Below are 20106 nucleotides of genomic sequence, written 5' to 3'. Positions count from 1 at the left end.
CTATAGCATTGCACAGTCTGTTTTCTAATTCTATTGTGCAAATGTTGCAGCTGTTTTTTATTACTGATTGCTTGTCACTTTAAAAGAGTCAGGGGTCCATGAGTAACGCGTCATGTGATCAAGGTCCAGGTCGGACCGAAACGCGTCATGGCGGCAGACTGATGCAGGCGAAAATTTTTCTTTGAATAAACTTTCAAGAAAGCACTAATTACTGGGTCCGCGCTTGTCTATCCGAGTCCTGTTGCTGTTGCTGAATGGATTCTTAAAGATAGAGTACTGGAATATATATATATATATATATATATATATATATTCACATAAAAACCATAGGTTTCACACCAGTTATAGTTAGCTGGAAATTTTACTGACATAAAACCATTGAAATTCCCACGTTATAGTTAGTTGGACTCACTATAACTTGCGCGTGCAATGCACTGCTGATGACGTCACATATTACATCACTCATGACATGGTCAGTGACATCACTCATGACATCACCGATGATACCATTCTTGTGACTTAGTGACAGATCTCCTTTCACTGTAATTTTACCCATTTCAGTTACAACAACCAATTCAGTAATTCCACCATCTATATACTAACCCTGGGCGAAGAACTACGCTCCGTTCGCGGAGTTTGCGGAGTTTTGGCAACTCCGCGTTCCGTGGAGTACGCGTAGCTGTCGATTACTCCGCTATCCGGTGCGTAGCGTAGTTGTCGCGCGCTGAATAACATTATCGCGTGCGCGGCAATGGCTTACCTTGGTTCTGCGTTCGCTTTTTCCCGGTCGCGTCTGCCACCATGTTTGTAAACCCTCCCGTGCGACTGTGCGAACGCGATAACGTCATTGGATGCGCGATAAAGCCATAAGGACGCGCGAGGATGTTTGTTGGTAAGATCGAGTTGCCGAACACGCAGAACCTGCAATCTTGCACAGAATAACTCGCGAGCATGTTAAAAGTTAAACCATAATAATAAATTATTACCATTTTGGTTAGCAAAAAAGTGAGAAACCCCTCAAAGTTGTACCTTTGGCTGTATTTTTGGGGGGGAAGGAGTCCTCTTTCTGTTTCTACTCTATTTTTGAATATTAAGGAGGAAGGGCTCTGGAGTTTACAACTTCCTGTTCCTGTCCACCAGGCTCCTCCCAGTGCTTTGTCCATGAGGTGGTCACTTTCATTTGGATTTTGAGCTGGCAGGATCACTTTCTGTGTGTGTTGGCTGCATTACTGCTTTTTTTTGGATTTTACTGAGGACTTTTGGATTTTGAATTCTCTTTTTCAAGTAAGTTTCAGTAATGTATGAGTGAGTATGATGTTGTAGACTTGTGTTTGTTTGATTTAAAATTTTTTAACTACAGTATTCATTCCTTGATTTAAATTATTGATGGGTGCCTGTACTTTTATGAGGTCCCAACTTGTATTTCTTTTTAAATTTCATCCAGGCTACATAGAGAGGTACCCATGGGTAAAATCATAATTCTGTGTTTAAATTTTTATTCAAGTTTGTAAACAAACAACATGGCTGGCATTGGATTATGGTCATCATTATGCAATAGCAATGTCTGCTGTGGAATTTCTGTTTGTGTAATTTAAATGTTTTTTATTTTTTTTAAGCCAATAGCTGACCCTAGTACTCCATGTAGTTAGTGTGTAGGCATGTTTGAGTTCATTGTAATAACTTTCTGTGGTTGGCCTGGCCATGTGTTGTTGGCGGCCATTTTATGTTTCCCAGCCACTTTGCTCTTGCCATAGGCCTCCAAACTTGTGGCCTACTCTGCCAGTAGGCCAGAGGTACTAGTCATAGGGTCATGAAAGTTAATCAACTGTTTTTCTGGTGTACCTCTAATTAGAAAATCATGGATGGACTGGTTTGATTTAGAAAATCTTATGTTTATGTGTGGGGTATGTCAGGTTTTGGGTGTCTGTCAATTTCTGCCATTAGGTAACCCTAGCAATACAGCTCGGGTAGTTTTGGTAACTACGCACTGTGTGAGAACACGACCTTACCTTTTTTGTCTTGTTCGCGCGCTCAATGTACTGGCTCGGGAACGCGATAACGACGTTTCATTCGATTCGCGCTGCCGAACACGCCGATTTTGCAATCTCGCGAACAATATGTCCCGAGTTGCATAAAAGTTCCTCGAAAATGTTTAATGTGTTCCCTGTGCTACAAAAAGTCCTCATTTATGTGTTATTTGGTTGTAGTTTTGTCTTCCTGGAGCATGGACCACTTCCAGTTCCTTTCTGTCCTCTATGTAATGATTTCTTGTTTATGGTTGGGGTGACCAATTTGGGCGGTGGTGTGTCCATTTTGTGAAGCTAAGCATTGTCCCTTTGGCATAGGCATTTATTGTCTGTCTTCTCTTTCTTTTCATGTAGTGGTGGGGGCCATTTTGTGTGTACTTACTTCCTTTGTGATGATTCTGCTATGTTGTTGTTGGTGGACAGGCCATGTGGTGGCGGCCATTTTGTGTATGCTTCCTTTGTGACTGATTTTGCCATGTTGTTGGTGGCCATGCCATGTGGTGGAGGCCATTTTGGGTGCATCCTTTTTCCATGTTGTTTTTTGGTGTCCCTGTCCTGGCCCTATGGAGGCGGCCATTTTCTGTGTCCTTCCCTGGTTCTCTTCTTTTGTCATAGCCATCCATGGCTTTTGTAGGTACTACTAGTCACAGCCATAGGTGCATTCAAGTTAATCAACTATTTTTGTGGTGTATCTTTAATTACACCGTGTATGGCTTTGGATTGCTTCACATTTTTTTAATGGTGGTACTTTCAGCTTTTGGTTGCTTGTGTGTAACTAATATGGCACTCCCTGCCAGTAGGTAACCCTAGGAATACTGCTCGCGTACTTTTGGTAACGTCGCACTGTGTGAGAACGCGACCTTACCTTTTTTGTCTTGTTCGCGCGCTCAATGTACTGGCTCGGGAACGCGATAACGACGTTTCATTCGATTCGCGCTGCCGAACACGCCGATTTTGCAATCTCACGAACAATATGTCCCGAGTTGCATAAAAGTTCCTCGAAAATGTTTAATGTGTTCCCTGTGCTACAAAAAGTCCTCATTTATGTGTTATTTGGTTGTAGTTTTGTCTTCCTGGAGCATGGACCACTCCCAGTTCCTTTCTGTCCTCTATGTAATGATTTCTTGTTTATGGTTGGGGTGACCAATTTGGGCGGTGGTGTGTCCATTTTGTGAAGCTAAGCATTGTCCCTTTGGCATAGGCATTTATTGTCTGTCTTCTCTTTCTTTTCTTGTAGTGGTGGGGGCCATTTTGTGTGTACTTACTTCCTTTGTGATGATTCTGCTATGTTGTTGTTGGTGGACAGGCCATGTGGTGGCGGCCATTTTGTGTATGCTTCCTTTGTGACTGATTTTGCCATGTTGTTGGTGGCCATGCCATGTGGTGGAGGCCATTTTGGGTGCATCCTTTTTCCATGTTGTTTTTTGGTGTCCCTGTCCTGGCCCTATGGAGGCGGCCATTTTCTGTGTCCTTCCCTGGTTCTCTTCTTTTGCCATAGCCATCCAAGGCTTTTGTAGGTACTACTACTCACAGCCATAGGTGCATTCAAGTTAATCAACTATTTTTTTGTGGTGTATCTTTAATTACACCGTGTATGGCTTTGGATTGCCTCACATTTTTTTTATGGTGGTACTTTCAGCTTTTGGTTGCTTGTGTGTAACTAATATGGCACTCCCTGCCAGTAGGTAACCCTAGGAATACTGCTCGCGTACTTTTGGTAACGTCGCACTGTGTGAGAACGCGACCTTACCTTTTTTGTCTTGTTCGCGCGCTCAATGTACTGGCTCGGGAACGCGATAACGACGTTTCATTCGATTCGCGCTGCCGAACACGCCGATTTTGCAATCTCGCGAACAATATGTCCCGAGTTGCATAAAAGTTCCTCGAAAATGTTTAATGTGTTCCTTGTGCTACAAGAACTCCTCATTTATGTGTTATTTGGTTGTAGTTTTTTCTTCCTGGACAGGCCATGTGGTGGCGGACATTTTGTAGGTACTTCCTTTGTGCATTTATCATTGGCCTCCCTGCTTTTGGTCTGATCTGATAGTAGGCCAGAGTCCCAGAGGTGGTAGTTAGTTAGCGGGGCTGCTTTATGTAGCTGTTTCTATTTGGTCTATTTAATTACCATCATTAGGGCATGTGTGTATGCCATTGCATTTCCAAGTTTGTTGTCTGGGCAGGGGGGTAGGTAACTTTTTTGTGTGTGTAATAATTTTATGGCTTGTATGTGTTTTTGCAGTGAAGTTTTCCAAACTCTTAGCCATGGGGTATTTTGATTTTCCTTGCATTAACCTGTCATGACTCATGTGTAGCAGGCATCCTCCTTTTTCTGTCCATATTGGTATATGATAGGCCTGCTTGACTTTATTATTGGTTCTTTCTGGACTTCATGTGGCTGGGAGCTGTGGTGCTGGTAGTATTAGTCTTCTTTTTTGTGTTTTATACATTGGCCTGTGTGTCTTTCAATTGTTCATGTGTTGGCTTACTGCTTGTTTGACTGACGTGTTCTGTCTTCTTTGCTTGTAGGTGCACAGAAAAAGACTGAGGAGGTGCTGGTTGTTTTCATCCATCTATATAAATCAATGTGGACTAGCTAGTTTATGGGGGCGGGGGGGAAGGAAGTTATAGATGACTCAAGTACGTCAAGCAATAATAAATAAGGAAAAAAGCAATGTTTTCCTTATAAAGCCCTCACCCACCGACCTAGTCGGTGGCATGCTTCATCATCGGGCCCACCACAGTGGCACCGAGTGTGCCCCGGGTGTGCTACAACGCCAGGTGACTGCGGAGCTGGTATATTGCTGAGTGTGCAGTGAAGGGGTGAGATAAGTGAAATTTAAAATGCTATACAGGAGGTCCCAGCACCCGAGGGTTAACAATATTTAATAAACTGGGCCTCTGTTAGCAGGTTAAAAAGGCAAGAGGACATTAAGGGAGTGTTATGATGACCTCCGGTGTCCAGTGTGGTCTACATGTTTCAGCCAGTGCCTTTTAATTCTAAGCTGGCTTTCCTCAGGACCAAAGAGAAATGTGATAAGGTGCAAATTAATAAAAACTTAACTTAAGTGTGTGTCTTTTTCTGACTATGTGTTGCGCACGCTAAGGCGCTATAACTGTTAGAGGGGGATTCCCTCAAGCTTTTTCTGTTAATTCTCAGTAAAAAGCCTCATGGGTCGCCTGGCAGAGAAAGAGACCGAGTAGTTCGGTCTGGTTCCTCCTTGGACCTATTCGTCCTTCCGCGGCGCCCGGAAGGACGAATAGGTCCAAGGAGGAACCAGAAATAACAGAAAAAGCTTGAGGGAATCCCCTCTAACAGTTATAGCGCCTTAGCGTGCGCAACACATAGTCAGAAAAAGACACACACTTAAGTTAAGTTTTTATTAATTTGCACCTTATCACATTTCTCTTTGGTCCTGAGGAAAGCCAGCTTAGAATTAAAAGGCACTGGCTGAAACATGTAGACCACACTGGACACCGGAGGTCATCATAACACTCCCTTAATGTCCTCTTGCCTTTTTAACCTGCTAACAGAGGCCCAGATTATTAAATATTGTTAACCCTCGGGTGCTGGGACCTCCTGTATAGCATTTTAAATTTCACTTATCTCACCCCTTCACTGCACACTCAGCAATATACCAGCTCCGCAGTCACCTGGCGTTGTAGCACACCCGGGGCACACTCGGTGCCACTGTGGTGGGCCCGATGATGAAGCATGCCACCGACTAGGTCGGTGGGTGAGGGCTTTATAAGGAAAACATTGCTTTTTTCCTTATTTATTATTGCTTGACGTACTTGAGTCATCTATAACTTCCTTCCCCCCCCCCCATAAACTAGCTAGTCCACATTGATTTATATATATATAATTGGGGATACGGGCTAGCTTACCTAGTCCTCTCTCTCTCTTTGATCTGTATATGTTTTCATCCATCGCCCGTTCAACTGCCAGACGGACGTCCTTCAGTTGTACGCCACGTGTGGTGTGTGACTCATCTGACCACACATCTCTGCAATTTGTGCTACTGAGTGCTGCTGTGTGCAGACATCAGAAGAAGATGGGCCCTAAGAGAGCAGGTACCAGGTCCTCCACCACCAAGAAAGTTGCTGAGAAGAAGGTACAGAAGAAGGAAGTGTCACTTAAGGCTGGTATGGACCCCCAAACCTTTTTTGGGCCCCCAAAACGTACGCCTGCAGCAGCGGTGTCCGTGGTGCAAGCTGGGGCCAGCACATCCGCATTAGCGGGGGCAAGCCACCAACCCAGGGCCAAGCACATGAGGGTCGAAGAGGTAGCCAGCCTAGTGTTACAAAGCAGTGATACTGAGCCTGAACTTAACTTATCGCTGTCTCAAAGTAGCACACAATCCACGCAAGATGAAAGTGCTCAACAACCGCCGCCAGCAGTAGATGTTCAACAACCACAACCACTTCCCGCAATAGTTGTTGAAAAACCACAACCACCGCCCGCAATAGTTGTTCAACAACAACAACCAAATCCCACAATAGTAGTTGTTGAAGAACCACAGCACGCTATAGTACTTCCTCAAGAACAACAACCACCGTCTCCGCACGCAATAGTAGAAGTTGTTCCTCCCGATGTCGGGGCAGTTCAGGAAGTAGAGCCTCATTTCGAGCAAGAAGAAGAGGAAGCCACTTCTGGAGGTGATCTACTGTCTTTAAATTTACGAAAGGAAAGGAGGGTTAGTGGCAGTGCATCGAGTTCTTCGCATAGCATCCCTTCAGATGACCTTGATAAGGAATGGCATCCACCACGAGTAACTGAGCATTCAAAGGAGAGACATCCTAAGACCAGGCTGGGAAAAAGGAAGGATCCGTCAAGGCTTGAACTTCTGGAGTTCGATGTAGGTGAGCAGGATACTGATGGTGATAAAGACGGGTCTGACACTGACAATGTCATCATCACAAGCGTTATTCCTGGTGCAGAGGATGTAGAGACCAGCATTTTCACCCTATCCAGAAGGGCTGCGATTAGTGATGAGCAAGTAGCACGTGTAACTCCTACACACTCAGCACCCAAAGTAACACCAGCTCCCATTTTTGCATCAGCGAAGGCCCGGCAGCGTGCGACATCCAGCGCAAGCGCCACCTCAACAGAAGGAGGTAGTGGCAGTACTAGTACTGAACTGTCACATAGGGAAATTCAACAAAAAGCCTCGAGTTCATCCGGCATTGGAAGTGGGTCCTCCTCTTCCTATGGCAGGAGACAAAAGTTTAGCTCCCCAGTCTGGGATTTTTTTACGGTTCACCCACATCAGGAGAACATTGCTATGTGCACCATTTGTCATACCAATGTTAGTCGTGGTAAGATTGGTACAAACTATGGTACTGGAGGCCCAACGACCCATATGAAAAAAACACACGCAATTCAATGGGAGAACCACCTTGCAAGCTTAAAAAATGTAAGCACTGGTGTTGGTGGGGAGGATACAGTACTACAAGGTCCACTCATGGAAGAAGAGGGAGACGATGACCTTCTATCTGGGAGTGGTACACAAATGAGCCCTGTCACCAGCACTGGAGTGGTGCAGTCCAAATCCTCAGCATCAGCAACTTCTCAGTGGCACCAGAGTCAGCCGGAGACACCAAGGAGTGAAAAGTCTGCGTTGAAAGGTGGTCCGTCTAGCAGAACAGAAAGAATTACCAAGCAGCTTACCATTACTGGCATGTATAGGCAGGAGGGAAAGTACGAGCGGAACCACCCAATAGCACGTTTGTACAATGCGAAACTTGCAAAAATGTTGGCACTCGACCTTCTCCCATTTTCATTTGTTGAGGCAGTGGGATTTCGGCAATTAGTGGCAACACTCGCCCCAAAATGGGACGTTCCCAGTCGCTACTATTTTGCAAGAGTTGCTATTCCAGCACTACACCACGACGTGCTGGGATTGATTGGGAAAGCCTTACAACAGAGTGTTGTCCATTGTATCCACCTGACAACAGACATGTGGAGCAGTCGCGAAGCCACAGCAGATTACATGTGCATCAACGCACACTGGATCTCTTTTGCAGGTGTGAAAGACAAGTTAACTTCAGGCCTTCTTGACGTTGCTGGGATTTTCAATGATACTCGCAAACATGCAACTGTAGCCATGTTTGGTATGGAGAAAAATCATACTGCTGACAACATTTTGTCTGACTTTAACAGCAAGGTCTTTGAATGGCTGAAACCAAGAGGCCTTAAGATTGGTTTTGTTGCCACCGACAATGGCAGTAATGTAGTGAAGGCAATGAGAGATGGACAGTATTTCAGGGTACCCTGTTTGGCACACTGCATTAACTTAGTCGTGCAAGACTTTCTGAAAAATGAAGACCAAGTCAGCAACATACTGACCATCTGCAGAAGAATATGCACGCATTTTAACCATTCTTTTAAAGCGCGGAAGCTGCTACGCGTCATTCAGCGGGAGTATAATTTGCCAGTCAAAGCACTGATCCAGGAGGTCCCAACACGTTGGAACTCTACTTATTTCATGCTTGAGCGTCTCTTTGAGCAGTACATACCACTGAATGCGTATGTAATGTCAAGAAGATTAGTGGATCCTACTGTTAATCTTAAAACCCTGACCGTTGAGATGTGGCAGTGGGACATCATTAAATGCTTGACAGAGATGCTACAACCTTTTGAGGTCTTCACACGTGCAGTTAGCAGGGAGGACTGTACTATGGGCCAAGCCATCCCATTGTTGTACATGCTCGAGCAACAGGTGAAGGAGGTCTGTGAAACATACGAAGGTGACGAAGAAAAAGTTGATGCATATACCTTGGCCAAGGCCTTAGCCAACCGCTCTTCTGGAAATGCAAGGCTTCAAATGATTGTGTCAGATCCAAATTACATAACTGCAACAATCTTGGATCCACGGTACAAATTGTTTGTCAGCAGTAGCGCAGTCATTCCTTTTTCAGATGGGGATGTTGCCAATTACAAAAGTTCCATAGCTGTGGAAGCTAATGATTTAGAAACTGAACAGCTGTTACTTAAAGGCCTGCCAGTGCCAGCCCAGGACAGTCAAAGTACTCCAGGCCATCCTCCTGAGGCAAGTTCATCAGAGCATGAGAGCAGTGCGTCCGCTTCCCAGCAGGCACCAACAGTACCAAAAGCAGCACCTACACAATCTGATTCAGCAGACACAACCAAAAGCATAACTGCTTTTTTTCTACAGAAGGGGATGGGTAAGTCCGTTGCTGTTGCAAAGGGGAAAGAGGAGCAGCAAAGCCGAGCACCAATGAACACTGAGCGGATGGTTCAGGCCTATCTGGATGACACAACAGAGGTGTTCATGGAGCAAAGCCCATTGGTCTATTGGTATGAAAGAAGGAGACAGTGGCCAGTGCTGAGCAGGCTGGCGATAAAGTATTTGGCTTGTCCTGTAGCCAGTGTCGCCTCTGAGCGGGTTTTCAGTGCTGCTGGTGCCATTGTGACATCGAAAAGGACCAGTCTCTCCCCCAAAAGCGTCGAGAGGCTGACAATGATAAAAATGAATCAACACTTCATACCACCAGACTATACTGTACGTGAATCAGAGCAGGATGAAGAAAGCGAGCCCGAAGAAATCATCACTGCTGGATTACATGAACTACTGCTGTCCGGACCCACAGAGTTTGAGGACGAGCACCTCTTCCCTGACCAATAGGCTTTTAAATTGTTACTTTCTCCCTTCTTTTATTTGTGTTATTTATTTTCTTATTAAAAATGACTTTCTGGTGCAAAACTGCTAATCTTAAAATAAAAAGCTCAACCAAATCCATCCCCACCACTCATTCTTTTAATGTACCTACTGGAGTTGCACACCTGTGCATTTATTTTTGCTGTATCTTTTTTATTTACCTCCTGGAGTTGCACGCCTGTGCATTTATGTTCCCTGTTGACTGCACTCCTCAGAGTCTTGCTCCATCTTCTTGACTCCCACTCAAGTCAATACAATTCCATCTTGGCAGCCATACATTTGATGTTGTAGATGGAGTATAGTACAATAACAATAATGTAGCCTCTAACAGTCCCTCCATAACAAGTGAACCGTACATGACTACAGCCATCCTCTATTTCATTTGAAATCTGCAACTCATAATAACTGCCTTGCTGAGTCTTACTCTTAAGGCTACCACCTCTGTCTGCAGGCATTCAGAGACGACTCTTCTGTGTCAAAAGAAACTTGAGCAGGCATCCACAACTGAAGTCAACTTGTTGTGACTCGCATTACAAAGGCTCGGCAGCATCTGTGATCAATCATCTGACAGTGAAAGAGAAGAGCAAAACAGGTATATTAAAAAATGAATGATGCCATGCATTGCATTGGATGTATTTTTTTGCTGACTCTGAGCAAATGTGCATGGAGTTGAAGTATACTAGTAACTTCAGTTCAGACTCACGTGATAGCCAATTTTTCCATGTTATTTACTAATAATAGAAATTATTTACGCACTTGTCTACCTACTACTACAGATGCAGTCAGGACTTAATTTATCATAGTCACTCACTACAGACTGAGTTGCTGATAATGATGGTGACCACCATATCTTTGCTGTCAGGCAGTTGGATCTGAGCTGATTGATGCACGATGTTTCTTGGAGTGGAATACAAGGTAATAAATAAATACAAATAAGAGGCACAGCACAGTAGACCCAGGCTACTACATGTTTGTGCACTGTGCTGTGGTAGAGTACAATAGTGGTATGATTGATGACTGAGAATGACGCATTGATTTAGTTGATTAATTTTGTAAATGCTAGGTTGCTTTTTCAATTTCATTCACCTTTCTGTGGCTCTGTGAAATTTTTAGGGAAATGCAGTTTGTATAACGGGCGAACCTGTGTCGTTGTGGGCCTGTTGTTGTGTGCTGGGCTGCTGGCTCCTGTCTTTTTTTGTACTTCTAGATTAATACTGATATGCAACTAGTAGACTTATACAAATTGTATCCAAGCCGCCTCAGTCTGAAAGTCCTCTCATACGACTACTCCTCTTGTATTATTTTTTTTATCTTCACTGTATTACAATTTGTTTAGGTCATTCACATTCTTTTGTATTTGCCTTTTCTTTTTCAGGCTGGACGTCTTTCACCCACTGCTTTATAGTATGAGCATCAACTCTCACCCTTACCACAAATCCTCATCATCAAGCAATTGGATTGCGGGAAACCAAGAATGATATTCAGCGTGTCCTTTTCTTACGTTCATTGCTTACATTCATTGGCTAGCGGATCAACATCATAAATCATCGTCTTCATTGTTTTGCTTTTGTTGTCTCCAATCTCCATGCGTACTGTTTTCTTTCTCAAACCTTTCCCAAAACCCCCGTACCCATCCATTCAACAAACCCTAACCCTCTTCCCCCGGGCTGCGTGGTTACATTGAGGTGTGATGTTTCTTACATTAAATATACACCAACAATTTGATCACGCGCTTGCTGGGGCAGATGTGGTGAAAGCAACAATAGTGAAATGTCAACAAGGCATGGCCAGGATCTTCTGCGGCTTCCCAACTCAAGCTCTGTGTATAACGCCAAATAATTTACCATTAACATCAAACAACGAATGCATCTAATGAATTGGCGTAATTTTTTGGGTTTAAGTTTAAAGCATTATGATTTAGAAAAGTTTGACGTTGCCGTGAGTACTACACGTACAGTTGAAGTTCTTATCTTCTCTTGCACTTAGTTTCCAGTCCCCAAAACCATTGTTTTGTTTCTGTTTAGCAGTTGCAATATTGGGTCACCCATGCAATGTACTGTACTTACTTATACTACCCCCACATTGTCTGTCACGCAAATGACTGCCTCTTTCTTTTTGTCTCTAAATGCTACTGGCAGGGTCTGTCTACTACTACTATCACAGAAGTTCTGATTCTGAACCACAGATTCTTCGCCATTGTCTTGGAAATCAAATGCAGCCCTTGCAGTGCCACACTTCATCATAAATCATCATCATCTCATCAGCAATCACAGGTAAGATAAGTTTGCAGTGAGGTATAACGCAAGACAGACTGGTCGTTCTTCTAATACTACAAATATAACTCGGTAAAGGGTTTACCGCATCTATCTGTTTGCATGTTAAAGATGTGGGCAATATATTTTTTTATTAAAAAGCACTGTCCGCCGACCTGCATGGCCAAATTAAACCTTGCGAGGTTGCACAACGTACATTATTTGGTGAAACATCCCCCCCTCCAACCCCCAAGAAACGCAAATGAACTTCAAATGTTTTCTTTTGAACATAACTTTGTGTCTCGTTTATTTTTAACATAATATAATATATAACTAAAGATGATACAAAAATAAAATATATATAAATCTTACACCACAGCTGTCCCTACCCGCCTCCCCTAACCCCAACCAAATTCCCACGTTCAATGTAATGTAAAAAAAAACCCAACACCCAATTCCCACCCACCAACAAAAGGATTGAAAAAGGGGCAAACAGGGTCCATCTCATAGCCGGCGGGCTTTTAAGTGTTGATCCACCAGGATCTTTACACGCTCCTCTATTTGTCTTTTTGTCTGACTACTTTGAGCCTCCAGTCTGGCTACCCGGAGGAGAATTTTTCTCTGGAACTGGCGGCACCTACATTGCCAGCCATGTTGTTGTGGGGGGGTGGACGATGCTGGGAAAATCTGGCGGCGGGCGGCTGCCTGACCACGCCGACGTACTCCTGCAGGCTTGAGGGCCGGGGCATTGGAAGAGGCAGCAGCTGCTGCCGCCGCCTCCTCCTCCTCCTCCTCGGCCTGAGCCACCAGCCGGCGGTAGGCCTCGACGATGGCCTGCAGTTTCCGCTGACGGGCCCGGACTGCCAACTCCTTCCTCGTTGGTTTTGAAGGAGTAACTATAAAGAAAGAGACAGAATTGTTGTAATCCAAAATCCCAGCAAATCAAGAAAACAAAATGTATCCAACACATAGTGGGCGGCACAGTACAGTAGCAATAGCAAGCAAGCTGAGTACCAAAAATGTTGTTTTATCTATCTTGAACATTCTACGCCTTATATACTTAATTTGTCTGACTTTTTGGCACGGCAATATGCCTGCCCTAGTAACATAGCATGGGTGTACTTCAACGGTCACATACGAACACCTGTCTTTTTCATATCTCGTTTTTTTATATCATATAATCTGTGCTTCCGGGAAAAGTGACAGTCTCAAACTAACATTAATTAACAGGGGCCAGCTAGTACTAGTAAATGTCTACTCTAGAGACTATCATTCTTTATATCGCGCAACAAACGTTAGGTGGTTTGTGTTTCGCCAGCAACGACCCGGAATGCATCCAGTCGTCCCCTCCTTCCCTTGCCTTTGGGTTTAACCAAAACACCGCTGCCGACACTAGTATCCACTATCCACTAACCACCGATATTGGATGTGTCTCCCACCCACCCAGGCAGCTGTGTTTTCCCCTTTCTATGCTTCCACAACAACCCACGCATCCAACTGCTCTCAAACACCTGCATTGCTGATTCCAAAGTATCCTTCTATATTATATGATTGGTGCTTTTTCCTTGCTCCTTTCATCATACTTAAAATCAATCTCCTGTTAATCCATCGCGGTCATGTAATGTTGTGGATAAGACTTTTTTAGTCTGCCACCAACCTTTCACAGCTGAGTTGTAGTCACATAGAAGAGGCCTATATAACTTATTTTATCAATTCTCGCCGGTGGTAATGCTTTTGCTAAGCTTGGTAATGACAAAGGTGGCGTCATATATTGTCCAGTAGAACTTCAAGTTCATTATAAATATCAGAGTACAGTGAGGAAGTTTTCCCCACCCACCAAGTAATGCGGATCACTATTGAATGTAACTTACCATCGCCCACCGTTGTTGGCTCCTCCCCCGCTGCTGCCGGTGCTGCTGTAGGTGCCTCTGGTCCTCCATTCCCCTCCGGGATCGCCTCTGCTGACGCCGTCGCAGCGCCGCTGCCCCCGTCGGCACTGGTGGATGGTACCGGTTCGCACAAATAAAAATAAGTAATTAAGTACACCTTTTTAGATGGATGCACAGCCCCCATTGTACTTGTTCACCAAGAATGGAGTTCTGCAAAACAGTTAAATACAACGTAATCAGTAGTAGTCCACATTGCCTAGTACAGCAGAGTAAGTAACACACTACACATATTAGCATTTATTTGGTATGGTATGGTACCCAAGCTCATCTCATCTATACTGCTACTTTAGTCCTTGGAAAGTTAGACTGAACCATGTAACCTAACCAGTTTGTACATCAATGACATGTCTACAGTTTTGCGCATGCTACCTCACAGCTTGTTGCGCAGTACGAGAAGACGCCTTTGAGGCCACATGATAGTTCAAAGCATACACCTGAAGAGTTTGGAAAATAGAAAGGCCTGTATTTACTTTTTGAATGTGGATTGTGGAATCGAGTTTGCTTACAGCCTCAGGTTACACCTTTTTTTTAGCATGACAGCTAAAAAGTTGAATAAATGTATGTAATGTTTTCATACTGTCTAACGTGCACCACTTTTGTCATTATCTTTCGGCAGATGAGAAGATTTCCTTCTACGAAGCAAAGATTTCCAGAGCTTACCAAAAAGAGGCATATGCAACCAGTATACGTTCAAGGGTGAGGAGTCTCCGACATTTCCCACATTTCCCTATCGTGCACTGGTAGCTGTACAAATGTAGATTACTTTTTATTCAGCCTTTTTTAACTCTGGATTTTTTCTGGTGACCCTGGCCTTGACGTATTTCACGGAACAACTTAAAAACATTGATGTTACTTACTTAGTTACTTCTAACAAAATAAAGGTTTTGAAGTACCACATTGACTCGGAAGTATATTTTCAGTGTCTGTTGTCTTGTAGACTTACACGAGAGAGTGAGCAAAAGGGGGTTACTTAGGTTATGGATTGTGTAATAAAAGCATTTGGCATCTTCATATTGGGGTTCAGGAAAGGGGTAATTGAATAATTGACCAATGACTGAGCCCATATAGGTTGTCGTTCATTGAATTGTGGGTTCCTCTGAGTTCTGTGACTGAGGTGTAAGACTGTAAGTAAGTAAGGTCCAACCTGCCTATCACCAACAACATCCAATTTTGTGGTGCATACATAGTTATGTATGTGACTGCATAGAAGAATACCCGCAAGAGTAGTAGTGGTATTCATTACTAATGCTTACAAAATAGTAGACCAACATCTGGATGCATACTTGGTTGGTGTCAATTGGCAAAGAAGAGACATTACAGAGGAAAAAGCATAAGACAGGAGTGGACCCTGTGCCTTCCGCTATTCTATCACAGATTTTTTGAAAAGATTAATACCTTAACTAAAGAGTGGGCAACAGGGCAAGCTTACCTACAGACAGTCTAGTAGTAGCACAGAGAGTCATAGGAGAGGCTCTTTCAAGGAACAGAAAGGCAGGGACAGATAGTAATACCCAAAATTTTGAAAACATAAAACCAAACAAGCATTTGTCAAAATTTAGTTAGGTGAAATGTCATTAATCGGTTGGAAAAAAAGCTCCGTTAGAAAGTTAGGGAAATATCATTGTTCCAAAAGAAAACACTGTTGGACTTACTGGGGACAGCAGCAGGATCCTCAGTAGAGGAGCTCTGTGCCTGTGGTTCTTCGCGTTCACCCGCCGACTCGGTCCCAGTCTTCTGCTTGCCCCTGGGTTCTGTGGTTCATGTAAGAAATAATAATAAAGAAAGAGGAAAACATTGAGTGCTGTGAAACATAGACAGCATTTCAAAAACCACTGCTACAACATTAAAAGAAACAAACATTGGTCTACCAAATGACTACTGCCTTGCATGATTCACTGACTAGTGTATATATACTTGGAGAAAACAAATCAAATGTTCCATAAACATTCTGATTGCAGATTACTAAGTAACACAGAGGCAGTAAGACCTGAACAACACCACCGATTCAAGAATGGGGTAATCAATCAATTATCTGTAAGTAGCCATTTCTTTTTCATTTTTTGCCAGCAACATGCATAGATCACAAGGAGGAGACATGCTTAACTTTGTGCATACTAACACGAAATTGTACGTTCATGGCATCATATTTTGTTTTGCTACTGACTGAATGCTACTGCTGCCCTACCCACTCAATAAACAAACTACATCAGTTCTATGGAGGGCTGAGGCAGGGGTGGCTCTAGGCTCATGGTGGTCCTGGACTCCTGGCCAGGGAGCGTAGGTGGGGGGCCCGGAAGAGGAGGTCGGGGCGGAGCACGGAGGCCAGTGAAGAGGGGGGAGTCAGGGTGTTTGGAAGTGGAACAGAGCCGGAGGCACCAAATCCCTGCCAGGGGCCGCCACGCAAATATGTATCCATCCTCTGAGGATTATTAAATTAAGGATATATATTGGTGGGGTGGCCCCTGGCATTTGGTGGCCCTGTGCAGTTGCACAGCTTGAACATGCCTAAATCCGGCCCTGGCTGAGGTAAGAAGAACAAAGTAACTTTTGCATTCATTGCCAGAGGAGGATTCATGCAGAAGAGAAGGCCGTGAAAAAAAAATGATACAATATGCATTGCAAACACGTACAATTATCCATCAACGGCTATTTCACTGACGGACAAAGGAAGGACAAGACTCTATTAATAGCATTAACTAACTTCAGTTCTCTACAATAAAGAAAATCTCACACCAATAAACAGCAAAAGCTAGCGCCAAATTGAACACGCAAGAGTCAGTGAAGATGAAGAAGCGCAGCACAGACCAGTGTCATACAATTACAGTAGATATAATAACGGAATACATCGGAAATGTAACTAGGAGCACCAGTCATCGCGTTACTTATTCAGCCAAGATTTACAAAGATACAATAACAATACTTATACTACTATAGAGATATATATTATACACACACTTTTTTTTTTTGGGTAGCCACTCACCAAGACCCACGACCTCGACGCCAAGCAGGTCCAACAGGTCCTGCTCCCGGTCCAAAATGTCTGCCCAACGGTGGGTCAGCTGATGGTGGGTACGCCGGATACCGGAGCAGCGGAAGACTGCCCGGCGCACCTTCACCCACCGCCGGAGACGCTCCTCAATATGGTGGTAGCCGGAGCCGGGCCTGCCACCTGCTGCCAACATCAAGGGGAGGTAGCGCTGGATAAAAAACACCAGGGCAGCCACCTCCTCCTCCCCAAAAAGTTGGCGGGGCCTCACCCCTAGGGGGCGCATTCTGCCGCAAGGCAGCCAGGTTTTTTGGGGCACTGGCGCCTTGCCCTTTGAGCCGCCGCTGCTGCTGGCGCCCTTGACCATGGTTGTGGGTGGAGGGGAGAAGAAAAGTTCAAGACAAAAAGGTAGGGAAAAGAAGAAGCAAGGTAAAAGAAGGAAGTAAAATAAAGCAATAGAAAAGTTGTAAAAGTAGAAATAAAATGAAAAATATAAACCTAGGCACAGAGAGAAATAGGTAACAACTAAAGAAAGTTTGAAAAAGTGGGTAAAAAGACAAGGATTAAAGAGATTTCAACAAGATGCAAAAGTAGGCCCAAAACCATAGCCAGAGTGTGTGATCCAAGATGGCTGCGCCCATCGCGACCGCATGGGTAGGTTCACGCGATATTTAGCGCGATCACGCACTTTTGTAGTGCGAACGAGAAGATGAGTTCCCGAACATGTCTTGCACAACGCGACCACGTTAATTGTGACCCGGAACAGGAAATAAGGGAACGCAAGCAGGCGGGACAAACCTCTGGGGTAATTTAGCACGCTAGCCATCCCGAGCATGCAGGCAACGCCCCGAACACGCGCACCGCGCTCCCGAAGACGAAAAACGGCGCGCGAACGGGCCCAGCAAGCAACTCCGCATGGCTGCGGAGCTACGCGTAGTTCGCGGAGTGCAACTATGTCTTCGCGTAGCTCCGCGGAGTCCGACTCCGCGAACTACGCCCAGGGTTACTATATACACATCCATTCATTCACCAACAGTTCTCTGTAGTCACTCATACATATACTCACCCATCATATGAAGTGATACACCTATACATCCTGTTACACACCGACAGTCATCCAAAAGTTACTCACACACATACTCACACATGCAAATAAACTATTGATCATCCATTTATTTACATATAGAGCAATACACACACTACCACCTTACTTCTAATGAAAATTACAAATATTTATTCTCTTAAACAATCACTTTTCGAAACACATACTTATTTAAACAGGAACTCTTACAATCTCTTACTCTCACATATACTCACTGATATGCATCAATATTCACATATTCTATATTAAAACATATGTAGTTACTGTTCAAAACACTAGTGAGACAGTCATTTACTCACTAACATACACTTATACACACTATTCAACCATGCAGTCCTGCACATATGCAGTCTTTAAAATACGTACAAAAAAAGAGTCAGTGTAGTAAGTAATTCCCACACTAAACAAAACAGTCACTCATGCTGATACTAAAAAAACATCTAATAACCCATACACACACACATGTAGTTACTCACCAACCCATGCAGCCACTTATGCACAAAGTGAAACACTGATACATATTTTTTAATTTTTAAACATTACTCCCTAATATATGTATTCACTAAAATACACTTAATAAGCCAGTTAACCAATCATTTTAAAAAAAAAAAAACATCCTTTAAGACACTTTTAAAAAAATGTATTGTTCCATCGACCTTTCCAAATACATATATAAAACATATTTATTTTTCATAAAGTCACACATTCACTGGATGGTGTCATCAGTGATGTCATGAGTGATGTCACTGACCATGTCATGAGTGATGTAATATGTGACGTCATCAGCAGTGCATTGCATGCGCAAGTTATAGTGAGTCCAACTAACTATAACGTGGGAATTTCAATGGTTTTATGTCAGTAAAATTTCCAGCTAACTATAACTGGTGTGAAACCTATGGTTTTTATGTGAATTTAATAGGTTTTTTAAATGCAAATTCCTAACTATAACTGGTGTGAAACCTATGGTTTTTTCAGTGAATTTCATAGGTTTTTTAAATGCTAATTCCTAACTATAACTGGTGTTAAACCTATGGTTTTTCCGTGAATTTCAAAGGTTTTTTAAATGCTAATTCCTAACTTAAATCTCAGTTTATAACTAAGACTGTTAGCGCACTAGTTGTTCTCTGGGACATTCTGTTATTGAGCTATATTTTGACTTTTTTTGGCTGTTTTTTTGGCTACATTTTTTTTGTTTTTTGTCTCTGGTGGCCATCTTTGGGCTACATTGGGCTACATTGGGCTACATTGGGCTACATTTTGGCTCTAATATATATATAGCCCAATGTAGCCCAATATATATTTTTCAAAGTTCATTTTCGTAAAAACGACGTGAGCATATATCTTGAGACATAGCAAAAGCACATCGGGCTACCAGTCCCTACAATTTTGCCTATTTTTAAAAAAAATATATATAAATATATTATTATTATTATTTTTTTTTTTGCCTTGGTGCACTCCCGGAGCGCGCCCCGGGGTGCGCCCCAGAAAGCGTAATTAATTGAAGCGCCCCGGGGAGCGCACCGGGGAGCGTCCCGTAAGCGCCATTATCGTTTTCTTAAACATGATAGTGATGTATCGCGTAGCCGCGTCTGCGTGAAACGCACGGCGTAAGCGCACCCGGAAGCACTCGTGCAAATACGATCGCGCAATGTAAACTTCCGACGCGCTTACGCGACGCGACCCGGGGTGCGTAGCGTAAGCGCGTCGGGTCATGTGACCTGAAAATAACACTTTTCATTGGTTCATAACAGTTTGGGTTTCATAATGATGAAGCCCCTGGTCATGTGACCTGAAAATAACACTTTTCATTGGATCTAACTTTTTTTTTCCTTCTGATGAAAGACCCCACCTTTTTCCTTTCTTCTGACTTTGTTCTTTGACTGAGGAAGACCTGCTTGTACCTCTCTGTACAATTTCCATCTTCATAATGGCTTCAGTAGCAGCAGCAGCTAGTGCATCTGCACCACCACTACAACAAGGTGACTTGCCTAATCTGTGGCATGGAACTTTCCAGAGGGAACCCTCTTAAAAAATATTCCTTTGGAAATCACACAATGATCCGCCACATGCAGCGCAAGCATCCTATAAACTATTCTGCTGCAGAAATGAAG

This window comes from Lissotriton vulgaris, chromosome 5, assembly GCF_964263255.1.
Source record: "Lissotriton vulgaris chromosome 5, aLisVul1.2, whole genome shotgun sequence".
NCBI lineage: Eukaryota > Metazoa > Chordata > Amphibia > Caudata > Salamandridae > Lissotriton > Lissotriton vulgaris.
This window is presented reverse-complemented; position numbering follows the sequence as displayed.